The 19,144-nt window shown below is 52.9% G+C and overlaps 1 protein-coding gene across 1 annotated transcript in view; it reads right to left on the reverse strand.

The window, feature by feature from the left end:
- CDH22 (cadherin 22) overlaps positions 1-18,779 on the reverse strand; it is a 139,430-nt gene extending 120,651 nt beyond the window's left edge. The window contains exon 1 of the mRNA XM_023197094.1: positions 18,354-18,779. The gene's annotated coding sequence lies outside the window, so the exon portion shown is untranslated. The remainder of the gene's footprint in view (positions 1-18,353) is intronic.
- Between the last annotated feature and the right edge of the window lie 365 nt (positions 18,780-19,144).

Consider the following 19,144-nt stretch of genomic DNA (forward strand, 5'->3'; position numbering starts at 1 on the left):
AATCTCTAGAGACCAGAAGGAATAGGGATTAAAATTTAGGAGCTGGTGACGGAAGGATCTGAAAGTGTAGGTTTCCAACTGGGCTTCATGTCTGAGGCTAACCTGTGGATTTAGAATTCTGTTGGAAGTTCAGGAAACTAAAGTTTTAGAACGGGCCAAGAGTTTAGGGTTAGGGTCTGAATTAAGGTTTGGAGTTTGGGAAACAGGTTGAAGTTTTGGATTTAACGTTAATATTCAGAATTCTAGTTAGGGCTGAGTGTTTGGGAGCTAAGCCTAATGTTTGTGGTCAACTGGTTTTGAGAATGGGTCAAGAAACGAAAACTGGTGAGAAAACTGGACAAAGTTGAAGGTGGCATCAACTTGAGGGGCTCAACTTGAGGATATGTAGTAGATTTTCAAAGCTTCTTTGCCAGGACACTATGAGACAGATGCTCACATTATATAGTCAAGTTCTTGAACAGTTTGTCTCCACTAGGGGCAATTTTGCCACCCGGGGGACATTTAGCAATGACTAGAGATGTTTTTGGTTGTCACAACTGGGTAGGAGGGTGCTGCTGGCACCTGGTGGGTAGAGGCCAGGAATGCTGCTAAACATTCTACAATGTCCGGGACAGCCCTCCACGACAAAGAATTATTCAGCCCCAAATGTCAATAGTGCTGAGGTTGAGAAACCGATGCTGGAGGATTTATTCATTCTCTAAAGGGTTAGCCAAGGCTAATCCAAGTGGGCCAGGAGTCAGAATATGAGTGTTTAGGGGGAGGGCTGGTGTGATGTGGGCCTGAGCTATAGAGTCAGGTGCGGGCACCCTTGTGTCCCCCTCCCCTGGATGGAGCTGCTGACAGCCATCTCTGGCTCTGGCAGACTCTAAGGGAGAGGAAGGGGGTTAGGGTGGAGATGGGGAGGGAGAAGGAGGAGAGGGCCAGCCCAATGTGTCAGGAAATTCATGAAGCTACAGACAAGCAGGGTGGGAGCTGGTGAGAGACATAGACAGAGAGAGACTAATAGTTTTGCAGAGTTGCAGAGAGCCTGAGCAGGTTCTATGGGGGGTGTGTTAGGGAGGAAGGTTGGGGGTGTGGCATGGATAGTCAGAGAGCTGCAGAGAGTTGGCATCTGGAGGCCTGGTGTCTGATGCACCCTCTGCAACTGATGTGATTGCCTTGTTCAAGACAGAATTCAAATAACAATAGCTGGCTGGGCAGGGTGGCTCACTCCTGTAGTCCCAGCACTGTGGGAAGAGAGGCAGGTGGATCACCTGAGGTCAGGAGTTCGATACCAGCCTGGCCAACATGGTGAAACGCCGTCTTTACTAAAAATACAAAAATTAGCTGGATTTGGTGGTGCGCGCCTATAATCCCAGCTACTCAGGAAGCTGAGGTAGGGGAATCACTTGAACCTGGGAGGCAGAGGTTGCAGTGAGCCAAGATCGCACCACTGCACTCCAGTCTGGGAGACAGAGTGAGACTCCATCTCACAAATAAATAAATAAATAAAACAAAAAACAAACAAAACCAAATAATAATAGCTAACACTTGCATCACACTTACTCTGTGTCACTCTAAATGCTTTACATCTGTTAACTCATTTTTAATCCTCCATTGGGCCTGTGTGGTGGGTACTACTATAATCTCCATTTTACAGATTGGATATGGAGGCAGAGGGGTTAGGTAAGTTGCCTAAAATCCCATAGCCCTAAGCGGCCCTGCTGGCTCCAGAGCTGGCTCCAGTCTTCTGTTTTCCGTTTGCTTCCTCTACCATCGTCATTGACCATCTCATCACACCCTCTCAGTAGTCTCCCGAGATAGGTGCTCTTGTTACTGCCCCGCTGCACTGATGAAGTAACCAAGGCGCAGAGACGTGAAGCACCTCTCAACACAGCCAGGTCTGCCTGACAGCGAGGCCACTTCTGCTCCTCTGCATTGCAGCCTGGGGTGCACCTCTGCACAGCCCTATGTGCCCACTCTTGTGGCCATATCTGACCTTCACAAATGGCCTCAGGCTTCAGGGTTTCTCAGCCTCAGCAGCGGTGACATTTTGGCTGGATAACCCTTTGATGCTGGGGCCTGTCCTGCTCAGGGTAAGATGTCTAGCCTTACCCCTGGCCTCTACCCATTGAATACCAGTAGCACTCTTTATTTCCAGTTGTGACAACCAAAATTGTTGTCTAGACAATGCCAAATGTTCCCTGGAGGCCAAAATCAACTGCTCCCCCACCCCAAAGGAGAATGACTGTTCCAGATAGTCGGCAAAGGAAGATCCTCCCATGACATTGCGGATCATGGAAAAAAGGGCCAGAGAGGGTCACACCTTGCCCAAGGTCACTCAGAGAGTTGGTGGTAGGATTCAGGTCCCTCTAGCCAAGAGGAAGGCATGCCTGCTGAGCTTTCTTGCTGGAGTCTCCCTCCCCCAGGGTGAGTGTTGAGTGCCAGCAATGTGGCAGGAGTGGGCTGCCTGTCCCAGTAAATGCACAGGTCCCATGAGCAGCCTGTCCTTGCCAGAGCCCTCTGCTCTGCAGCTGAGCCGAGGTGGGGCTCGCTCTGCTTCTAGCTGTGGCACTAGGAAAACAGCTGTGGCTTTGATGCCAAACAGACCAGATTTCAAATCCCAGCTCTGCTACACCCACACTGTGCGACCCCAGGCACAGCACTGAACATCTCTCACCCTCTGTTTCCCCATCCGAAAAATGGGCAGTTTGGATTAGAGAATCGCAAACACCCAACTACCTCTGATGTTTTGATTTTTTGACAACATAGGGTATCCAGTATCTTAGTCCTGGCTGTGCCTACAACTCAAAGTGGCACCTTGGGCAAGTCACTGCCCCTCTCCAGAACCCACTCTCCTCAATCTGCCATTCACCTTCAAGCAGCCAACACTCCAGTCACACAGAACTTCTCATTGTGATATAAACCATGAATTCTTCCCTGCATCAGTTCATGCTGCCCCTCTGAAATGCTCTCCTGCCCATTATCCACCTGGAGAACTGTTCATCTTTTTAAGACTGAGCCCAAGTCATTTGCTCCAGGGGGTCTTTCTGATTCCTGCAGGCAGAGTTAATCACTCCCTCTTTTGTTCTGTTCTGGTGCTTCTAGAAGAGCACCAGCCACTGGTTTTGTGTGTGTGTGTGTGTGTGTGTGTGTGTGTGTGTGCACGCGCGTGCGCGTGTGGTTTCTCCACTAGACCGAAAGAGTCCTTGCAGACAGACCCTGGGTCTTCCTAATCCTAATGTTTTTGTGGTCCACACAGTGCCTGGCACAGAGTAGATGCTCAGTACATGCTGAGTAAGTAAGAATGAATGAAGCGGGGGAGGAAACTGCCAAGACCCCTTAGTGGTTACAGCCCTCTAGAATCCAGGGAAGGAGGCCAACCTCTTGCAGTCATCTGGTCTGAAGCTGCCCCCGTCCCCAGGTCCCAGCAATGGCCTGTCGTCTCAGCCACCCACACATTCTGCGGACTCAGAGAGTACCTTGGACAGCAACCAGACACTTTATAAAAAATGCTTTTATCCTCCATGAAGCTGCCGCTACAGGGAGCTGTCTGTGCAGACCTGCATCTCCATATGTGCATGGAGACATGTGCTTGTAGAAGAGGCCTTGCTTCCTCCATTTTTCAATCCATCCCAGGACTTTCTGAGGATCAGGCAGGGAATCTATGTTTTTCATGTTTATGTTTCTGAATGTGCAGTCTCTGAGCCAAGATAGGGGTGGCTGGGGTTAGGAGGAGCACTTTGGAATTCCCTCCCTCTAATAGTCCCTCGAGGAATCCACCCTTCTCTTCATCTGAGCCACAGGTACCCAAATTGTCCACAACCCCTCTTCCAAGAAGTCCTCTGACTAAACAAACCAGATCTCAGTTCCTGGTTTTGGGGGTGGGGAGGAGAGAGGTGGTCTGTGTTCTTTGAGATCCATCCATTCAACAGGTATTTTCTGAGAAGTTACAAAAACACGGAGGCCGGGCGCAGTGGCTCATACCTATAATCCTAGCACTTTGGGAGGCCAAGGCGGGCGTATCACCAGGTCAGGAGCTTGAGAACAGCCCGGCCAACATGGTGAAACCCCCTCTCTACTAAAATACAAAAAATTAACCAGCCTTGGTGACACATGCCTGTAATCCCAGCTACTCAGGAGGCTAAGGCAGGAGAATTGCTTGAACCTGGGAGGCGGAAGTTGCAGTGAGCTGAGATTGCACCATTGCACTCCAGCCTGGGCGACAGAGCGAGACTGTCTCAAAACAAAACAAAACAAAACAAAACAAAACAAAACAAAAAAACGCTTACATTATGTTTAACTCATTGGAGTCTCAGTTTGTTCACTTGTAAAATGGGGGTAGGGGTAGGTAGACACGCCTGCAACATCAAATCCTTAAAAGGGGGCAGCTTTATGGTTTATGTATTGACCCTCAGTACAACACATCAGCTTCAACCTTCACCTAAAAGCAGGACTGGATGTCTTCATTCAGCTGTGTCCTTCCTGTGGGGCCCTAGTTAAGCCCCTTCCCTTCCTTGAGTCTCTGGTTGCAAAAGAAGTGGGTTCTCTTCTCTAAGTTCTGGTTCAGCTGTGGGGTCCTGAGTTTCTAGCATTCTATACTGATGCTGCGGAGCCATGCAACCTCCTCTTTCTTCCTCCTGCCCCAAGGAAGGGGCTGGGGCCTCAGACAGGAGACAGGGACACACCAGAGCTTCCCGGGGATGGTAGGAGGGTGCAAAAAGAGGAAGATCTGTCCTAGCTGGGGTGTGAGAGACAAGTTAACAGCTCAATTGTTATTTCAATTACACGGATTATTTGAAAACAATGTTATGAGTTTCATCACTGACAACCCCGGGAAATGGCTGCTATGGCAACCAGGGAAAAGAATGGCCCTGACCAACCAATCAGAAGTTCCAGCTGTGCCCCAGTTTGTACAAACTCTCCCTCCTCCACAGGCCTCCCCTCATTCTCTGCTGGGGTGGGTGGGTGGGGGCTTGGGAGGAAGAGGAAAAGAAAGGGGCAAGAAAAGGCCACTCTGTAGAAGGGAAGAGGACAACTGAAGAAACTGAGGCACAAGGAGAAGTGGGATTCCTGGCATTGGCTGTTCATCCCACATTCTTCAAGTGTGAGAATAAATCTGACTCACTGCACCTTCCCAGTGCCCAGCACAGGCCTGGCACCCAGCAGATAGTAACAGGGCTTGTTCCAGAGCTGCCTGGGCTGAGGAGGGGTTTCCCCTTCACACCCTTCATTCTCTGCTCACCATCCGGTGGGAGGGAGCTCTCTGAGACCTTTTCCACGAAGGCCACACACAACTGGCCTTGTCTTTCACTGCCAGGAAGACAGCAGGCATGCGAAGAGCCTCTCACTGGCAGGTGAGATCTGTGAGGTTCTGGGGTGTCTCTGAGAGCCCAGGATGTCTTTCCCTGCTGCCCTCTGCAGAGGCCACCTCTCCCTGCAACGTCCTTTGGCCCAGCCTTCTCCAAATGAGGCACCCCAGTGGTCTCCAGAAAAAGTGTTTTTGCTTTGAGAATATCCTGTGCTCTCCCTATTCAGAAAGAGGCCAACTTGATGGGAAACTGGTTGGACTCTAGCTCTGCAAAATCTCCCTCCTGAAAGCCCATTTCCCACCTAGCCTGAGCTCCCTGCTGTCCACTCCTGTGTTCCCGAATCCCTCATCACATTTACTTTTAAAGAAACCCTTACATAGGGCTTACAAACGCTAGGCACTGTTCTAAGTACTTCACAAACATTAGCGTGTTTCATTCTCACCACAAGCCTGTAACGCAACTACTGTGATTAATTATCATCTCCACTTTACAGATGGGGAAACTGAGGTGGTTAAGTTACTTGTATAAGGACAGGCAGCTAGGAAGGGGGGCAGCTCAGGGAGCAGAACCCAGGCAGTCCAGCTTCCAGAATCCAAGTGCAGCTTCCAGAATCCAAGCTCTGGGCTGCCATTCTCATTCCTCCTGATAGATGATGATCCAGCTTGAGTCTTACCTGATAGTCAAAAGACTCATAAAATTCAACTTTCGTTGCCTCATCTATTTATTTGTAGAGGCAGAGTCTCGCTCTGTCACCCAGGCTGGAGTGCAGTGGCATGATCATAGCTCACCGCAGCCTCAAACACCTGGGCTCAAGCAATCCTCCTATCTCAGCCTCTGAAGTAGCTAGGACTACAGTCGTGTGCCACCACGCTTGGCTAATTTTTAAATTTTTGTAGAGATCGGGGTCTTGCTATGTTGCCCAGGCTTGTCTCAAACTCCTGGCCTCAGGGGATCCTCTTGCCTCAGCCTCTCAAAGTGCTCAAAGTGCTGGGATCACAGGTGTGAGCCAGCAGGCCTGGCCTGTTGCCTCATCTTTTTATATCAGGAGCCTCCCAAGTGCTTGTCCTGAAACTTCTGTGCTCTCTTTTTGTATCTTTGCAGTCAGGGAGTGGTAGACAGATACAAAGAGAGGAAGCACCTGAGGACTTTATCAATAAGTGGACGTCTGTAGATCAATGCTGGTTCTCACAGCGCAAAGTCCTGAGCTGGCTGTAAGGCAGGGAGGGGCATATTCATTAATTTGGTACCTACTATGAGGACACTATGTGCGCATTATCTTATTCATTCCAGCAAGGGGGGTCTTACACTCCTCATTTTACAGATGAGTAAACAGAGGCTCGGAAAGTCGAACACCTGCCCAAAGCCATTCAGCTAAAATGTATCCAATAAGGATTGGTGCCCAGATCTGTCTGTCTCTGACTGCCATTAGCAAAAGACATGATTCCTGTCCTCCAGGGACCAGTTAGAGAAGCAAGACAGGTAACAATGGTTCGCAAAGGGCTGAAAAGGGGTGCTGAGATTGAATAGATGTAAGGGCACAGCCCAGGTGAGCAAAGGTTTGCGGGTGGGAATGGGCCCTGGAGCCATGGCCTAGCAGGTCTGTGTCTGAGCTCATCAGGTGATCATGTCAGATGACGAGATGGGGCTTTGAACGCCAAGCAGATGGTTTGGCGCTGACAGGCGAGGCCATAGGGAGCCATTGCTGTCTTAGGAGCCTCTTTCCCTCCCTCCTGAGGCAGCCTCCCTCTCACGCAGCAGAGCAATTTCCCAAAGCATTTTCTCTAATTTGTGATTGTTTTTCTAACCAGAAGCAGCAAGAGTCTCCAGCTTCTCCCAGCCCATAAGCCGAGCCTAATGGAGCTGCCAAAGCTGCAGGTCTCCACCCCCAGCCCAACCCACTTGGGGACTTACAAGTCCCTCTGTCCCAAAAGCCCCCCACGATACTAGGCAGGCTGCGGGGAGGGTCTTACGGTCCCAAATCCAGGCGCTTCTTTCCCAGCCTGAAGCTAGCTGAGTTGATGCAGAGACCTGGGAATGACTTTAAGCTGGGGCCACCCACTGCTGGCTGATGGCGCCTCACGGACCTCAAGCGCTGGTAGCCTGGGACAGAGAGTGGCATGAGGGCTCTGGGAAGAAGCCAGGGGCTGGTGGAGGGCTCTAGGAGGGGCAGGGGCTCAGTGAGGAGGCCAGGGCTCTGTGAGTAGGGATGAGGGCTCCTTGAGGGAATGCAGGCTCAGAGAAGAGATGAGTCTTCAGTTCGGAGGACAGAAATTCTGTGAGAGAACAGGGGCTCTGGAAGGGGCAGGCATGCCAGAAGGTGACCAGGAGCTAAGTGACGGGAGGTGCTCAGGGACGGAATGGGGGCTCAGGGACGGGATGGGTTTCCAGGAGGGGTGGGGGCTCTGTGGAGGGTTAGAGCTTTCACAGGGGGTGCAGGAGCTCTGTGGAGATTCTGGGGAATTGGGGGCTCTATCATGGGAGAGGACCAGGCCTCCACAAGGAGATGGGGACTCCAAGAAGAGATGGGCAGTCTGTGGGAGGTGGGGATCTGGCCAGGGGCTCGGCTGCAGGGCTGGGGTTTGTGAGCATAAAGGCTCAGAAAAGAGAGCACGGGCTCAGTGAGGGGATGGGGGCTAACCCGCGGGGGACAGAGGCTCTGGAAGGGGCTTGGGGCTTTCCAAGAGGACGAGGGCTTGGAGAGAAATGGTGGCTTATGAAGGGACAGGGGCAGTGAGAGAGTGGGAAGGCCCCTCCTCCAAGTTTGTTTTGGGGATTAAACACAGCCATCTCCTCCCTGACCCACTACCCGGGTGCCCTACCTCGGCTGACCCATCCTAGCCACAGGGTTGTCTCCTTGGCTTACAAAGCCCTGTGCCCCTGATGGTCCCTCACCTTGGTCCTCTGCTCCACCACTCCCCCTACCCACCTCTCCTCAAGGCAAGATCCTGACGCCCTCTCTACTAACTCCTCCACAAATGCCCCACTCTGCACCCATTTCCTCAAAGTTACCTCTATAGATTTTGATATCCTCCTACAGTCCAAATGCATTATCAGGTCGGTACTTCAGACACCTGTAATGATCAATAAGGTAGTCCTCCCTCACAGCCAACCTCCATCTGTCTAGCTGCAAATGCAGCCCATTTCCTCTGTTCTGTCCTGGAAATAGAAAAAAAAGGCTGATCTACAGGCCACTGTTCATTCCATTCTTCATCGCTTTGGATACATAAAGTCTCCTCTCAAACTTCTCTCTTCTGGGTAAAATCATTCTAGTCCTTTTCGTTGGCTTTTCTAATCATTATCTTTAGGATCAGGTATCTTCAAATGCTGTGTTAAGATTTTTTCAGAGCCTGGCACATAGTAGGCTCACAAGAAATGTATCTTGGATGGATGGAGAAGTTAGTAGACTTTGAGGGTGAATGAGGGTGGAGAGATGAGTAGTAAGAAGATGGAAAGAAAGGTGGTGGTCATATGACTGTAAATGATAGGTGGGTGGATAATGGGTGGAGGTGGGTGAGGGGTGAACTGCAGGCAGATGGATGTTTAAATGGAGGTGGGTGGGCTGGAGGATGATGGATTGGATAAATGGATGGATTGATGAATGGGTGGATGGATGGATGGATGGATGGATGGGTGGGTGGATGGATGAGTGGATGGATGGCTGGTTTAGATGGGATGCTGGCTGGATGAATAATCTCAACTGGCATCTCAATTTTCCCCTATATATCCCAAGTATAGGCTTCCCTAATTTGGTTAATGGACCCCAGTTCTCCCAGACACCAGGCCTGAGACTTTGTCATATTTCATTCCTCCATCTCCCTTATCTCCCACAAGCAAACAGCTCTGAGTCCTGTTGATCCTATTTCCTTGGGGCCTTTCTCCCTGGCCCCTGTTCTCTACAACTTCATTAAGCCCCCACCCCACTTATCTCCTGGACAATTTCAGCTGCCCCTGTCTGTTGCCTCCTTTCTCTTTCCTTCAAGTCCATTCTCAAACACTGCCAACAGGAAATTCTTTCTACAGCTTAATTCCAGCCAGCAACCTTCAATAACTTCCTATTGCCTACATTCCTCAGCCTGGAGCTCCACATCTGAATTCAGCTACAACTTCCCTTTCTGGTCCTCTCTGTCTTTCCTCCCCTCCATGTCCTCTGTGCCCTGGTCAACGGGGCAACCGGCTGGCACCCAAGACTTTGCCAAGCTCCTCTTCTTTGCTCACGTTCTTCCCACCTGCTGGAAAGCACCCCACCCTCCACCCATACCCCCCACTTGCGGCAGCATCATCCTATGTGTGGAAACACACAGCTCAAATGCTGCCTCCCCACGAAGCCTCCCCTGGTGCCCGTGACCAGATAGAGCCAAACTGCCACTTCCTCAAGAGTGTTTATGGAGCACCTACTATGTGCCCAGCTGGCAAATAGGATCCTGATGGCGGGTGGGCTAGGACACAGGAGAGATACAACCTTTGCCTTCCAAGGTACACAGCCTGCTCATGTAGTCGTGTGTGTGAGCATGCAGGTGCGTACAAACATATACAGAATTCAAGGGGAAAAATAAGGGCATGGCCAGGTGCGGTGGCTCATGCCTATGTGAGACTCTGTTTCAATAAATAAATAAATAAATAAATAAATAAACAAACAATAAAAAAATAAAAAATAAGGGCAAAATAGCACAGCATTAGTAGCTAAGGCTTATGGAACACCGAATATGGGCCTAAGTGCACTGTTCTAAGTGCTTTACTTCTAATAATTCATTTCGCCTTCTCAGTAATCCTATGAGGTAGGTATAGATGAGGAAACTGAGGCAGAAGGTCACTCAGCTACTAAGTGGCAGGGCGAAGATGGGAACCCTGGAAGTCTGGCTCCCAGGCAGTTCTCTCAACAGCGCACTGTAGTGTGTCATGAATAGTGCTGTTGGAGTGGGGAGGACAGAGAAAAGCCATGACAAGGCTCATTCTGACCTCCCAGCCCCCCTCCCCCGCTGCCAACCCATCTCCCTTCTCTTCAAGCCATTTGAATAAATGGACACTGAAATAAGCTCAGCTAGGGGCAAAGGATTCAGTCTGCTCTGAGACACCATAGGGCCCTGGGCAAGTTCCAGCCTCTCCCTGGGCCTCAGTTTCCCTTCTGTATCACGGGCTTGGATTGGTCAGTCCCTAAAGGCCCTTTCAACTCAAAAATGCATAACCCTAAACACAGTCACTTGGATCCTAGAAGACGCAAGCCTTGGCAGCCTCCTGGCCTGGGGGCTGGGCTGCCTCTCCTGGGAATTCTCTTTTGTTCCTCAATACACAATTTTAGCCTCTGGTCCCTGTGGGCCCCACTGTGAGGCCACAGTCCTGTGTCTAGTTACCTGAGTCTGTCTGGCTTGTCACCTACCCATCATCTTGTCTACCCGCTGACCTGGATCCACCTGCTTCTGCTACCCATCCATCAGTCTGCCTGGGCCCATCCACCTTGTGTCCCCCGCCTGCCTGGTGCCTGTCACTCTGCCCATCACACACACACATGCGCGCGCACACACACACGCACACACTCCACCTCCCCAGCTCCCCTCCCCTACTCTGCAAGCACTAGGTGACAACAAAGAAGACGGGGCGGGGCCTTCTGCTTTTTTCACTCGCAGAGGGGTCTGTGGTGTTAACATCTGGACCTACTTTCCAGAAGCCAAAACAGTTCTTTGTCATCCAGCATCCTTCCCTTCCCCAGGGACCCCCCCAGCCCCCACTTTGCTGGCCCCAAGGGCTTCTACTTGAGGAATCTGGTCAGGGCCACATGCCTCCTGCCAAAAATGTCCAAGTGGTCCCTGAAGAAATCATTGGACAAGAGCATGTAGATGTGTGTACAAGGATGTTCATGGCAGAATTGTTTGTAATAGCGAAGGATTGGAAACAACCCAAATGTCCAACAGTGGGGGCTGGTTAAATGAATTATAGGCCAGCCACACAATGGAGAACCATGCAGCTCTTAAAAAATGATGATGTAGATGTATATTTATCGAAATGGCAAGACATTCACAATATATTATAGGGTGAAAAAAAGCAGGTTATGGAGGCATATGTATAAAGCAAGATGCCATTTTTATTTTTTAAAAATCTATATATGTCAAGAAGGATATGCACTGAAATGGTAGCCAAGTGGTGGTAAAATTATGGCTAATTAAAAATGCTTTCATATATAAAAAGATACATACATATATACATGTATAAATGTACACACGCACACACATAGAGAATCACTCTGTATTAAATACTTCCTGTGAGCCCAGTGCAGTGCTAAGCACTTTGTCTGTATTACTTAATTGCTCCAGAGTCCTTGGAGGTAGGTTTTATTAAAACCATTTTCTAGATGAGGAAACAGAGGCTCACTCAGCTATTAAGTGGCAGAGTCGGAACTTCAACTCTGCTCTGTCTGCCTCCAGAGCCCGTGCACCTAATCAGTAGGTTGTCATGTTTCTCATTTTGTTTATCTGTAACTTGCCTATTAAATATATATATATGGCCGGGTGTGGTGGCTCATGCCTGTAATCCCAGCACTTTGGGAGGCCAAGGCGAGTGGACCACCAGAGGTCAGGAGTTCGAGACCAGCCTGGTCAATATGGTGAAACCCAGTCTCTACTAAAAATACAAAAATTGGTCAGGCGTTGGGGTAGGTGCCTGTAATCCCAGCTACTCGGGAGGCTGAGGGAGGAGAGTTGCTTGAACCCAGGAGGCAGAAGTTGCAGTGAGCCAAGATTGTGCCATTGCTCTCCAGCTTGGGCAACAAGAGTAAAACTCCGTCTCAAAAAAAAAAAAAAAAAAGTATGTGTGTATGTATATATATATATATATATATATATAATATCTGTGGATCCAGGAGCTCCCCACCAGCCAGTGCATCCTTTTCTCCTCTCTAAGTGCCTGTGTATTAGCATGGTCCAGCTCTCTGGGGAGGGGCCAGGCAACCCTGGCTAGAGTTGGGCCTAACTCTAACTCAGACTTCAAGGCTACATGGCCTCAGTCCCCCTCTCCTCACACCCAAATTTAATTCAGAGAATGGAGTGAGTGCAGCTTTGCACCATATGCCACGCTAGACCCTAGGGAGGAAAAAATGAAAAAGCCCAGCGCCTGCCTTCGAGATCTTCTCATCCAGGGCTTGGTTTCTCAGCCTCCACACTATCAACAGTTTGAGCTACATGAGTCTTTGCAGTGGGGTGGGGGGACTGTCTTGTGCGTTGTAGGCGGTTTAGCAGCATCCCTGGCCTCTACCCATCAGATGACAGCAGCAGCCTTCTACGCAGTAGTGACAGCCAAAAATGTCTCGAGACATTGCCAAGAGTCCTCTGGGGGGCAAAATTGCCCCCAGTTGAAAAACACTGATCTAATGTGCTGCCGATGACACAAGGCAGGCAGTGAGAAAAGCAAACTAAACTAATTGCTACAGAGGTTCAAAATATAGACAGGAGTCACGTGTGCCTGGCTGGGTCCAAGAAGGCTTCTGGGGATGAACCTGTCCGCGAACCTTGAGAGCGCCTCAAGCTTCTTTCCATTCTACAGACTCATCCTGGATGGTGAGCTCCTCCTTCCTCATGGCCTCAAAACTCTGTTTCCAGCCCAGAGCTCTCTGAGTGGGCCTAGATGTTTTTGCATGACTATCCATTGGACATCCCCACTCATGTATCCCACTAGGATCTCACCTCCACCTGTCCACAGCTGGTCCCCACCTCTTCTTGAAAGCCCTTCTCCTCTTCATGTAGCATCTTCACGACCCACACAGCCTCCTGAGCCAGGAATGGGGGACTCCTTCTCTCCCCCATGCCCATGCAGTTACTCAGCTCTATCCATTCCACTCCCACAACCCTCACGAGTGAGTGCCCCTCCATGACTCAGAACCAGACACCAGCAGCCCAGGACCTGGTCTTCCCCACTCAGCAGCAGGATGAGGCTTCCAATGGTGAATCTCCATGTGCCACTCTCACGCTGAAAACCTGTGTGTGGCTCCCCACTGCTCTCAGGATGAAGGCCAAGCTCCTTGTGTGGCTTTCAAGACCCACAGGACCTGGCTGCTGCCCACCTCGCTGACCTGGTTTCCCGTGACTCCCAGTCCCTGAACCCCACTTCAGCCAACTGAACTCGCAGTTCCTCTGCTATTCTCCCTCCTCTCAGGGCCTTGGTACCCCTTGGCTTGGAGGCTGCCTTCTCTGCTCTTGTTCTTCCCTACCCCCTTTTATCCCATAGATAACCGCGAGACAGCCTGCAGGTGTGCCTCAACATCATTTCCTCCTGGAAGCCTCTGCTGCCCTGCCCATTGGCTGTCACAGTTAGGAGAATTGTTCGTCTTCCTCCCTGGACCACCAGACTCCTGTTGGCTGGGATTCAGGCTGCTTGCTCACCATTGTGTCTCTACCGTGCAGCACAATGCTTAACACATAGTAAATGCTTTAGGTATATATGTAAATGTATATATTTTAAACTGGATAATAAATGGATGGCAGATGGGTGACGCAAGGAAAAGGTGCTATTTGGGTTGGGTCCTTAACGCTTTGGAATATCTTCAGGGAAGGGCGTTCAGGTGGAAGGGCAGGTGGGGCTGGATGCAGGCGTGTCAGATTGGAAGCACAGTGGGAGATAAAGGAGGATGCAGACGGATTACAAGGACCTTGAATGTCATGGTGCCGAGTCTGGACTTAATTCAGTAGGCAATGGGGAGCCATGGAAGGGTTTTAATCAAGCCAGTGACACGATCCCACCTGCGTTAGAGAAAATACGCTCTGGTTGCCCCAGGGGTTGCAGCGGGAGGGTATCAGAGGCTGGGAGGCCAGGCAGGAGGCTGCCACAACAGGTTAGGCATGAGCCAGTGAGGTCTGAGCTGGAGCAGGGATCGCGAGATGGATGAGAGGGGAGAAAAGGTAGAGATTAGGATGGAATGAATCTGTGGGACTCTAGAACATGTTCCTACACTGCCGGCTGCATGCAGGGACTCCACCTTCCTCAAGGCAAAGGAAGAAGGATCCTGAAGTCAGAGACAGATCCTGGTGGTCCTAACTCAATTCCCCTCCTGCAGGGGTGCAGGCAGCCAAAATCATGTGCAAAACCAAACAGGGAGGAACCACTGCCTTTACCCCACGGGAACCAAGGAATACAAATGGAGGGATATGAATAATAACGATACTGCTTTATGTATCCTATGTGCCAGGCATCGTGCTCAGAACCATACATGCTCATGCACATTTAATCTTCACAGCAACCCAATGAGATAGGTATTATATTTTCCTCCATTTCACAGAGCAAGAGACTGAGGCTCAGAGAGGCAAAGTAACTTGCCAGCAAGTCACAAACTCAGGCTGGTTGGACTCCAATGCCTACGCGCTTAATCATCTATTTATATTATGCACAGGAAAGAGCTGGTAACAAGTGGATGGCTGAAGGCTTGTGGGTCTGACGACAAAGCAAGAAGTTCCCAGCCTAATCCCAATGTGACAGCAGGAAGGAGCCTGCTGGTGGGGCGTAGAGGGAAACGTGGGGGGAGAAGGGAATTCCTCCAGGTTTCTGCACCTCATGTGTTTGAAATCAGATCCACATATTCAGAAAGGTGTGTGCCCACTGTAAGAGAACTGAGGTAAGGAGCGAGCAGTCAACATATCCTTCACCCCCAGATGGGCCACCTTTGGAGTAATTAAAGAAAGGGATCCTTCTCTGGGGGTAAGCAGCCCCATAGGCCATGGCTGGTAAGTATATGAAGCCTTTTTGCAAATTAGAGAAAGATGCCCCCCTCCTCCAGGCAGGCACCTGACTTGGACAGTGGAGCTTAAAATAGATTTCAGTCCCCACTCTCCTCCTGCATTAAATGTCCTTGGACAGTCAACAACCTGCCCAACTGCATATAACAGCCATGCCTCCAGCCTTCCTGTCCTGCACCTCTGTTTCCAAGTAGCCACTCTGTACCATCAACAATGAGAAAACGTCCCTCCTGCCAGATACACAGAGCTCAAATCACTCCACAGACAACTTTCTTGTTAGGCCTTGTCTCCTCCATGAGGGGAAAGACAGTCCTACCATGCCCGCCTGCCCTGATGAAAAGTTGAGGTCAGAGCCTGTCCTGGTGGTGAAATATCTAGGCTTTCTCTAGAGGGGCCAGAATCAAAACACAAGGTTCTAGGAAGGAGAGGCCCTGACTTGAGAGCTCCATCTTAAAGGTGCTCTGAGGAACCTGGGGTGGAGGGTGTGCCCACTCTTGCTGGGGGCATGAGGCTTTTCTCTCTGAGCCTGGCCTGAGGCCTGGGTTTCCTTTCAGCCTGATTCCCCACCTGGTCTCCAGCCCCAGCACCCTTCCTGGCTCAGCTATGGGGAGGAATGAGGAAGTCCTCGGCCTTGAGGCCTCAGCCCACCCACCACCATCGGGTCTTCTATTTCCCCACTCTCTCCCAGGCCGTGCAGCGCCAGCTGCTGCCCATGTTATATAAACAGAAATCATCCACTCTCTCTCCCTCTACCTGAAGCTGCATTTCAGACTGGAGCTTCCTGATGGAAGAAAAAGGGGAGGGGTAAGAACAGAGAGAGAGGAGAGGAAGTTTAATTGGCTGACTCTTATTGCCCATGTGGTACATAAACTGGCTGCTCCGAACTTTGCCAACTCGGGAAGAGACGGGCCCTCCTGGGCTCCCTGCCCCAGCTATGGCCCGGCCCCCTGTCAGAGGGCTTCAGAATGCAGCGCTCCTGCAAAGCCGTCAGAAAGACCAATGCCTGGGGAAGCAGCAGGGGCATTGGGGGTTCCAGCCTCTAGGTATGATTATTCCAGAGCACGACCAGAAACATCCTGAGATCACAGCCACCCTTTTGACAGAAAGGCTGTGACTCACCCGGAGGTCACAATTACTTTTAGGGACCAAACTTTGTCCTCTGCTTCTGCTACTCGGCTTCTCTGCTAAAGGCATTCAACAGCTTTCTTCCCGCACTGGACTGGGAGCACTGGGGTCTAACTTGAACACTTCATGCTGAATTTAAGCAAATGTCTTCTTGTCCTGCCTGCAGCATGAAGCCAAGAAATGGCTCTGTTTTGCCCCAGGCCTACCCAACACATAAGGAGCGTTGGTGAGGCCTGGAAGTCAAGATGCCTGGGTTCCTATTCTGGCTTTGGGTATAGCTTACCATGTGACCTCGGGCCACTGTTGCCAATCCTTGAAAATGGAAAAGAGGGCAGCCCAGGTGGTCTCCAATGTGCTGATCACAGTTAGAAATAGGGAAAGGGGTTCTCGTCTTCAGGGGCCCCCTGATGGGGACGCACAAGAGGTACAGGTGTCCCTTAGCTGAGAGAGACCTGGCTGGCTTTATAAAGTACCTGCCCCTGAGGCACTGGCAGTGGTGGTCCCAGAAGGGCACACGGACATCTCCAGGAAGCAGTGTTTAAATGTTGGCAATGCCCTTCCCTTCCAGGAGGAATGGAAGAGGAGAGTCCCAGACACTGGGACAAGGAGGGAAATAAGGGTGAAGTAGAGAAATGATTGGGGCAGGGAACAGGTGAGTGCTACAGAAAAATTGAGGCAGACAGGACAGAAGATGGGTCCTGGAGGACGGGGAAATGGTCATTGATGGGCAAAGACCAAAGGATGTCACTACGGGTGTAGAGGCCAAATTTCAACAAGGGCTGTAGACTAGAGGCAACTGAGGGGGACGGAGTGGGCACTGAAGGACACATACACGGGATACTAATGAAGGACAAAGAGTGATGGTCGTTAGGGTGGAGGCTTTGGGCCCCAGGGCAGTGGTGATGCTGATATAGGGTAGTGGCGCTGACCAGTGGGAGAAGAGGATGAGATCCTGAACCTGAGTGGAGGGGCCACAGAGAGCTGGCAACAGCCAAAGCCCTAGAATGCGCCGCTGCCGGTGCTGGGGGCACCTTGGCCAGCCCCAGAAAGCTGGAGAGTGCTGGAATCAGCCCCACGGAAAAAGAAGCTGGCATGCGCAACCCTGGCGATGCCCGAAGGGGTGGCAGAGAAGAGGTTCCCAGGAGCGAGCGCCTTGGAAGCCCTGAACGGCCTCAAACAGCAGTTTCTCTGCCCGCCACAAGGGGGTGCCCTGCACCTCGGGGAGACCTCGGGGGACCCTGGATCAGCTCCGCCCGCTGCAGCCACGCCTGGGACAGGGCCCGACAGTGCCAGAGAAGAGGCAGCCGGGAGGCGCGAGTGAGACGGGTCCACATTGTGCCCACCCAGGGCTGCCCAGCACCCTGCGCGCCCACGCAGTCCACTCTTCCCAGTAAACGCCGCGGCCCCCGAAGGTTAGCCCTAAGTGGCACTCTCTTTGGACGTTAGGCGGTCGGGGGCCCCGTCCTTCTTCCGAATCGGGGACGGTGTCTACGAAGTCGAGTCCTGAGGAAGAGGGCAGCGCTGGCCCTCGCTCACCGCCAGCCCGCCCGACGGCCAGAGGGCAACAGGGTCGCGCGGGTGGGGCCGGCAGGGGTCCCTGTGGGCCGGTTCCCCGGCTCAGAGGGGGCCAGAGCCGTGCGTGTTGCCGCGGCTGGAGTCAGCCTCCGGGTGCCCCCGGACGCGGCACGACCTCGCACACACACACCGCGCGCACACGCTCGCGCCGTGCGGTATTTCCCGGCCCCGGACCCCGCCTCTGGGAGGGGCCGGGGAGCCGAGCTCCGCTAGCAGGGTTGGGGGACCGGGAACGCCTGGGTCCCAGCCTTCGCGTCAGGGCTGTGCGCCACCTTCCCAGCTCCTTTTGGCGCGCCGGCTCGGCCCCTAGCGTTGCCACCCCTCGGCCCGCGGGGGTCCCGGAGGCTCCCGGGCGCGCGGCGTACGAGGTTGTGGGGACGGGTGGGGGCTGCGGGCTTTGGGCCGAGAGGCTGCTCGGCTCCGCGCCGGGGAAAGTTTGGACGTGGGAAACTCCCTCCCCGCCCGCCCCGCCGAGAGGAGGGGGCGCGCAGGGCCGGGCGCAGGCACCCCGGCTCCTCCTGCAGCTGGAGGCTCGCCCCCCGCGCCGCCTGCCCCGCCGCTCCCGCCGGCCAGGGGGCTCCCTCCCCGCCAGGCAGCCTCCCCTCGGCGGCGATCCGGCCGCCCCTCCCGCGGCACTCCGCGCTCTTACCTCGGGGAGCGGCTCGGGGCTCCCCCAAGTCCTGCCGCCTCGGGACGCTGCGTGGGGCGGAAGCCTTGGCGCGGGCAGCGGGCGAGTCCGGAGCCCCGCGGCCGCCCGGAGGAGCCGGAGGGAGAGCGGGAGCGAGAGGGGGAGCCGCGGCGGCGTGTGCGCGCGTGTGTGTGAGCGAGAGAGCGAGAGAGCGAGGGAGTGAGCGAGCGAGCGGGAGCGAGGGAGTGTGCGTGGCTGACTAGGGGGGAAGTGTGCAAGGGACGGATCCCTTCCTTCCTCCCGCAGCCTCTGGTGGAGACTCGGAGAATGCAGCGCCCGCCGGGCAGGAGCGCCGCACAGTGCCGAGCCGCAGGCGGCCGCCGGGCCCGGACCTCCGCAGCCGGGGAGCCCCGGCCCCCGCCCCCAGGATTGCGCCCCTCCTACGCCAGGAGGGGACGGCCTTTCCCTCTCTCGGGCAGCCCAGTCCCAGGAAACCCCACAGGGGACAGTCCCCTCCCTCCTCCAACCCTAGATCCTCGCGGAGGGAGCGCCCCCAGGAGGCGGACCATCTACCTCCCCGCCTGGCAGCTCCCCCGGTGGCCGCAGCTTGAGATCGGAGCCTATTCCCCCACCTGATTTTACTGCAACTAGGGCTTCCTATTTCCGCCCCCCGACTACCACTGGAGGCCGCCTTCAGAGGAGCGGGGCCTCAGGCGAGGGTAGGAGCAGTCTTCTCCAATGGCCATCCCTGGCTTGCTGCCCAGAAAGGTCCCTTGCACAGACCAGATCAGCCAGTTCAGAAACAGTCACTG

The sequence above is a fragment of the Piliocolobus tephrosceles genome, chromosome 20, assembly GCF_002776525.5.
Source record: "Piliocolobus tephrosceles isolate RC106 chromosome 20, ASM277652v3, whole genome shotgun sequence".
NCBI lineage: Eukaryota > Metazoa > Chordata > Mammalia > Primates > Cercopithecidae > Piliocolobus > Piliocolobus tephrosceles.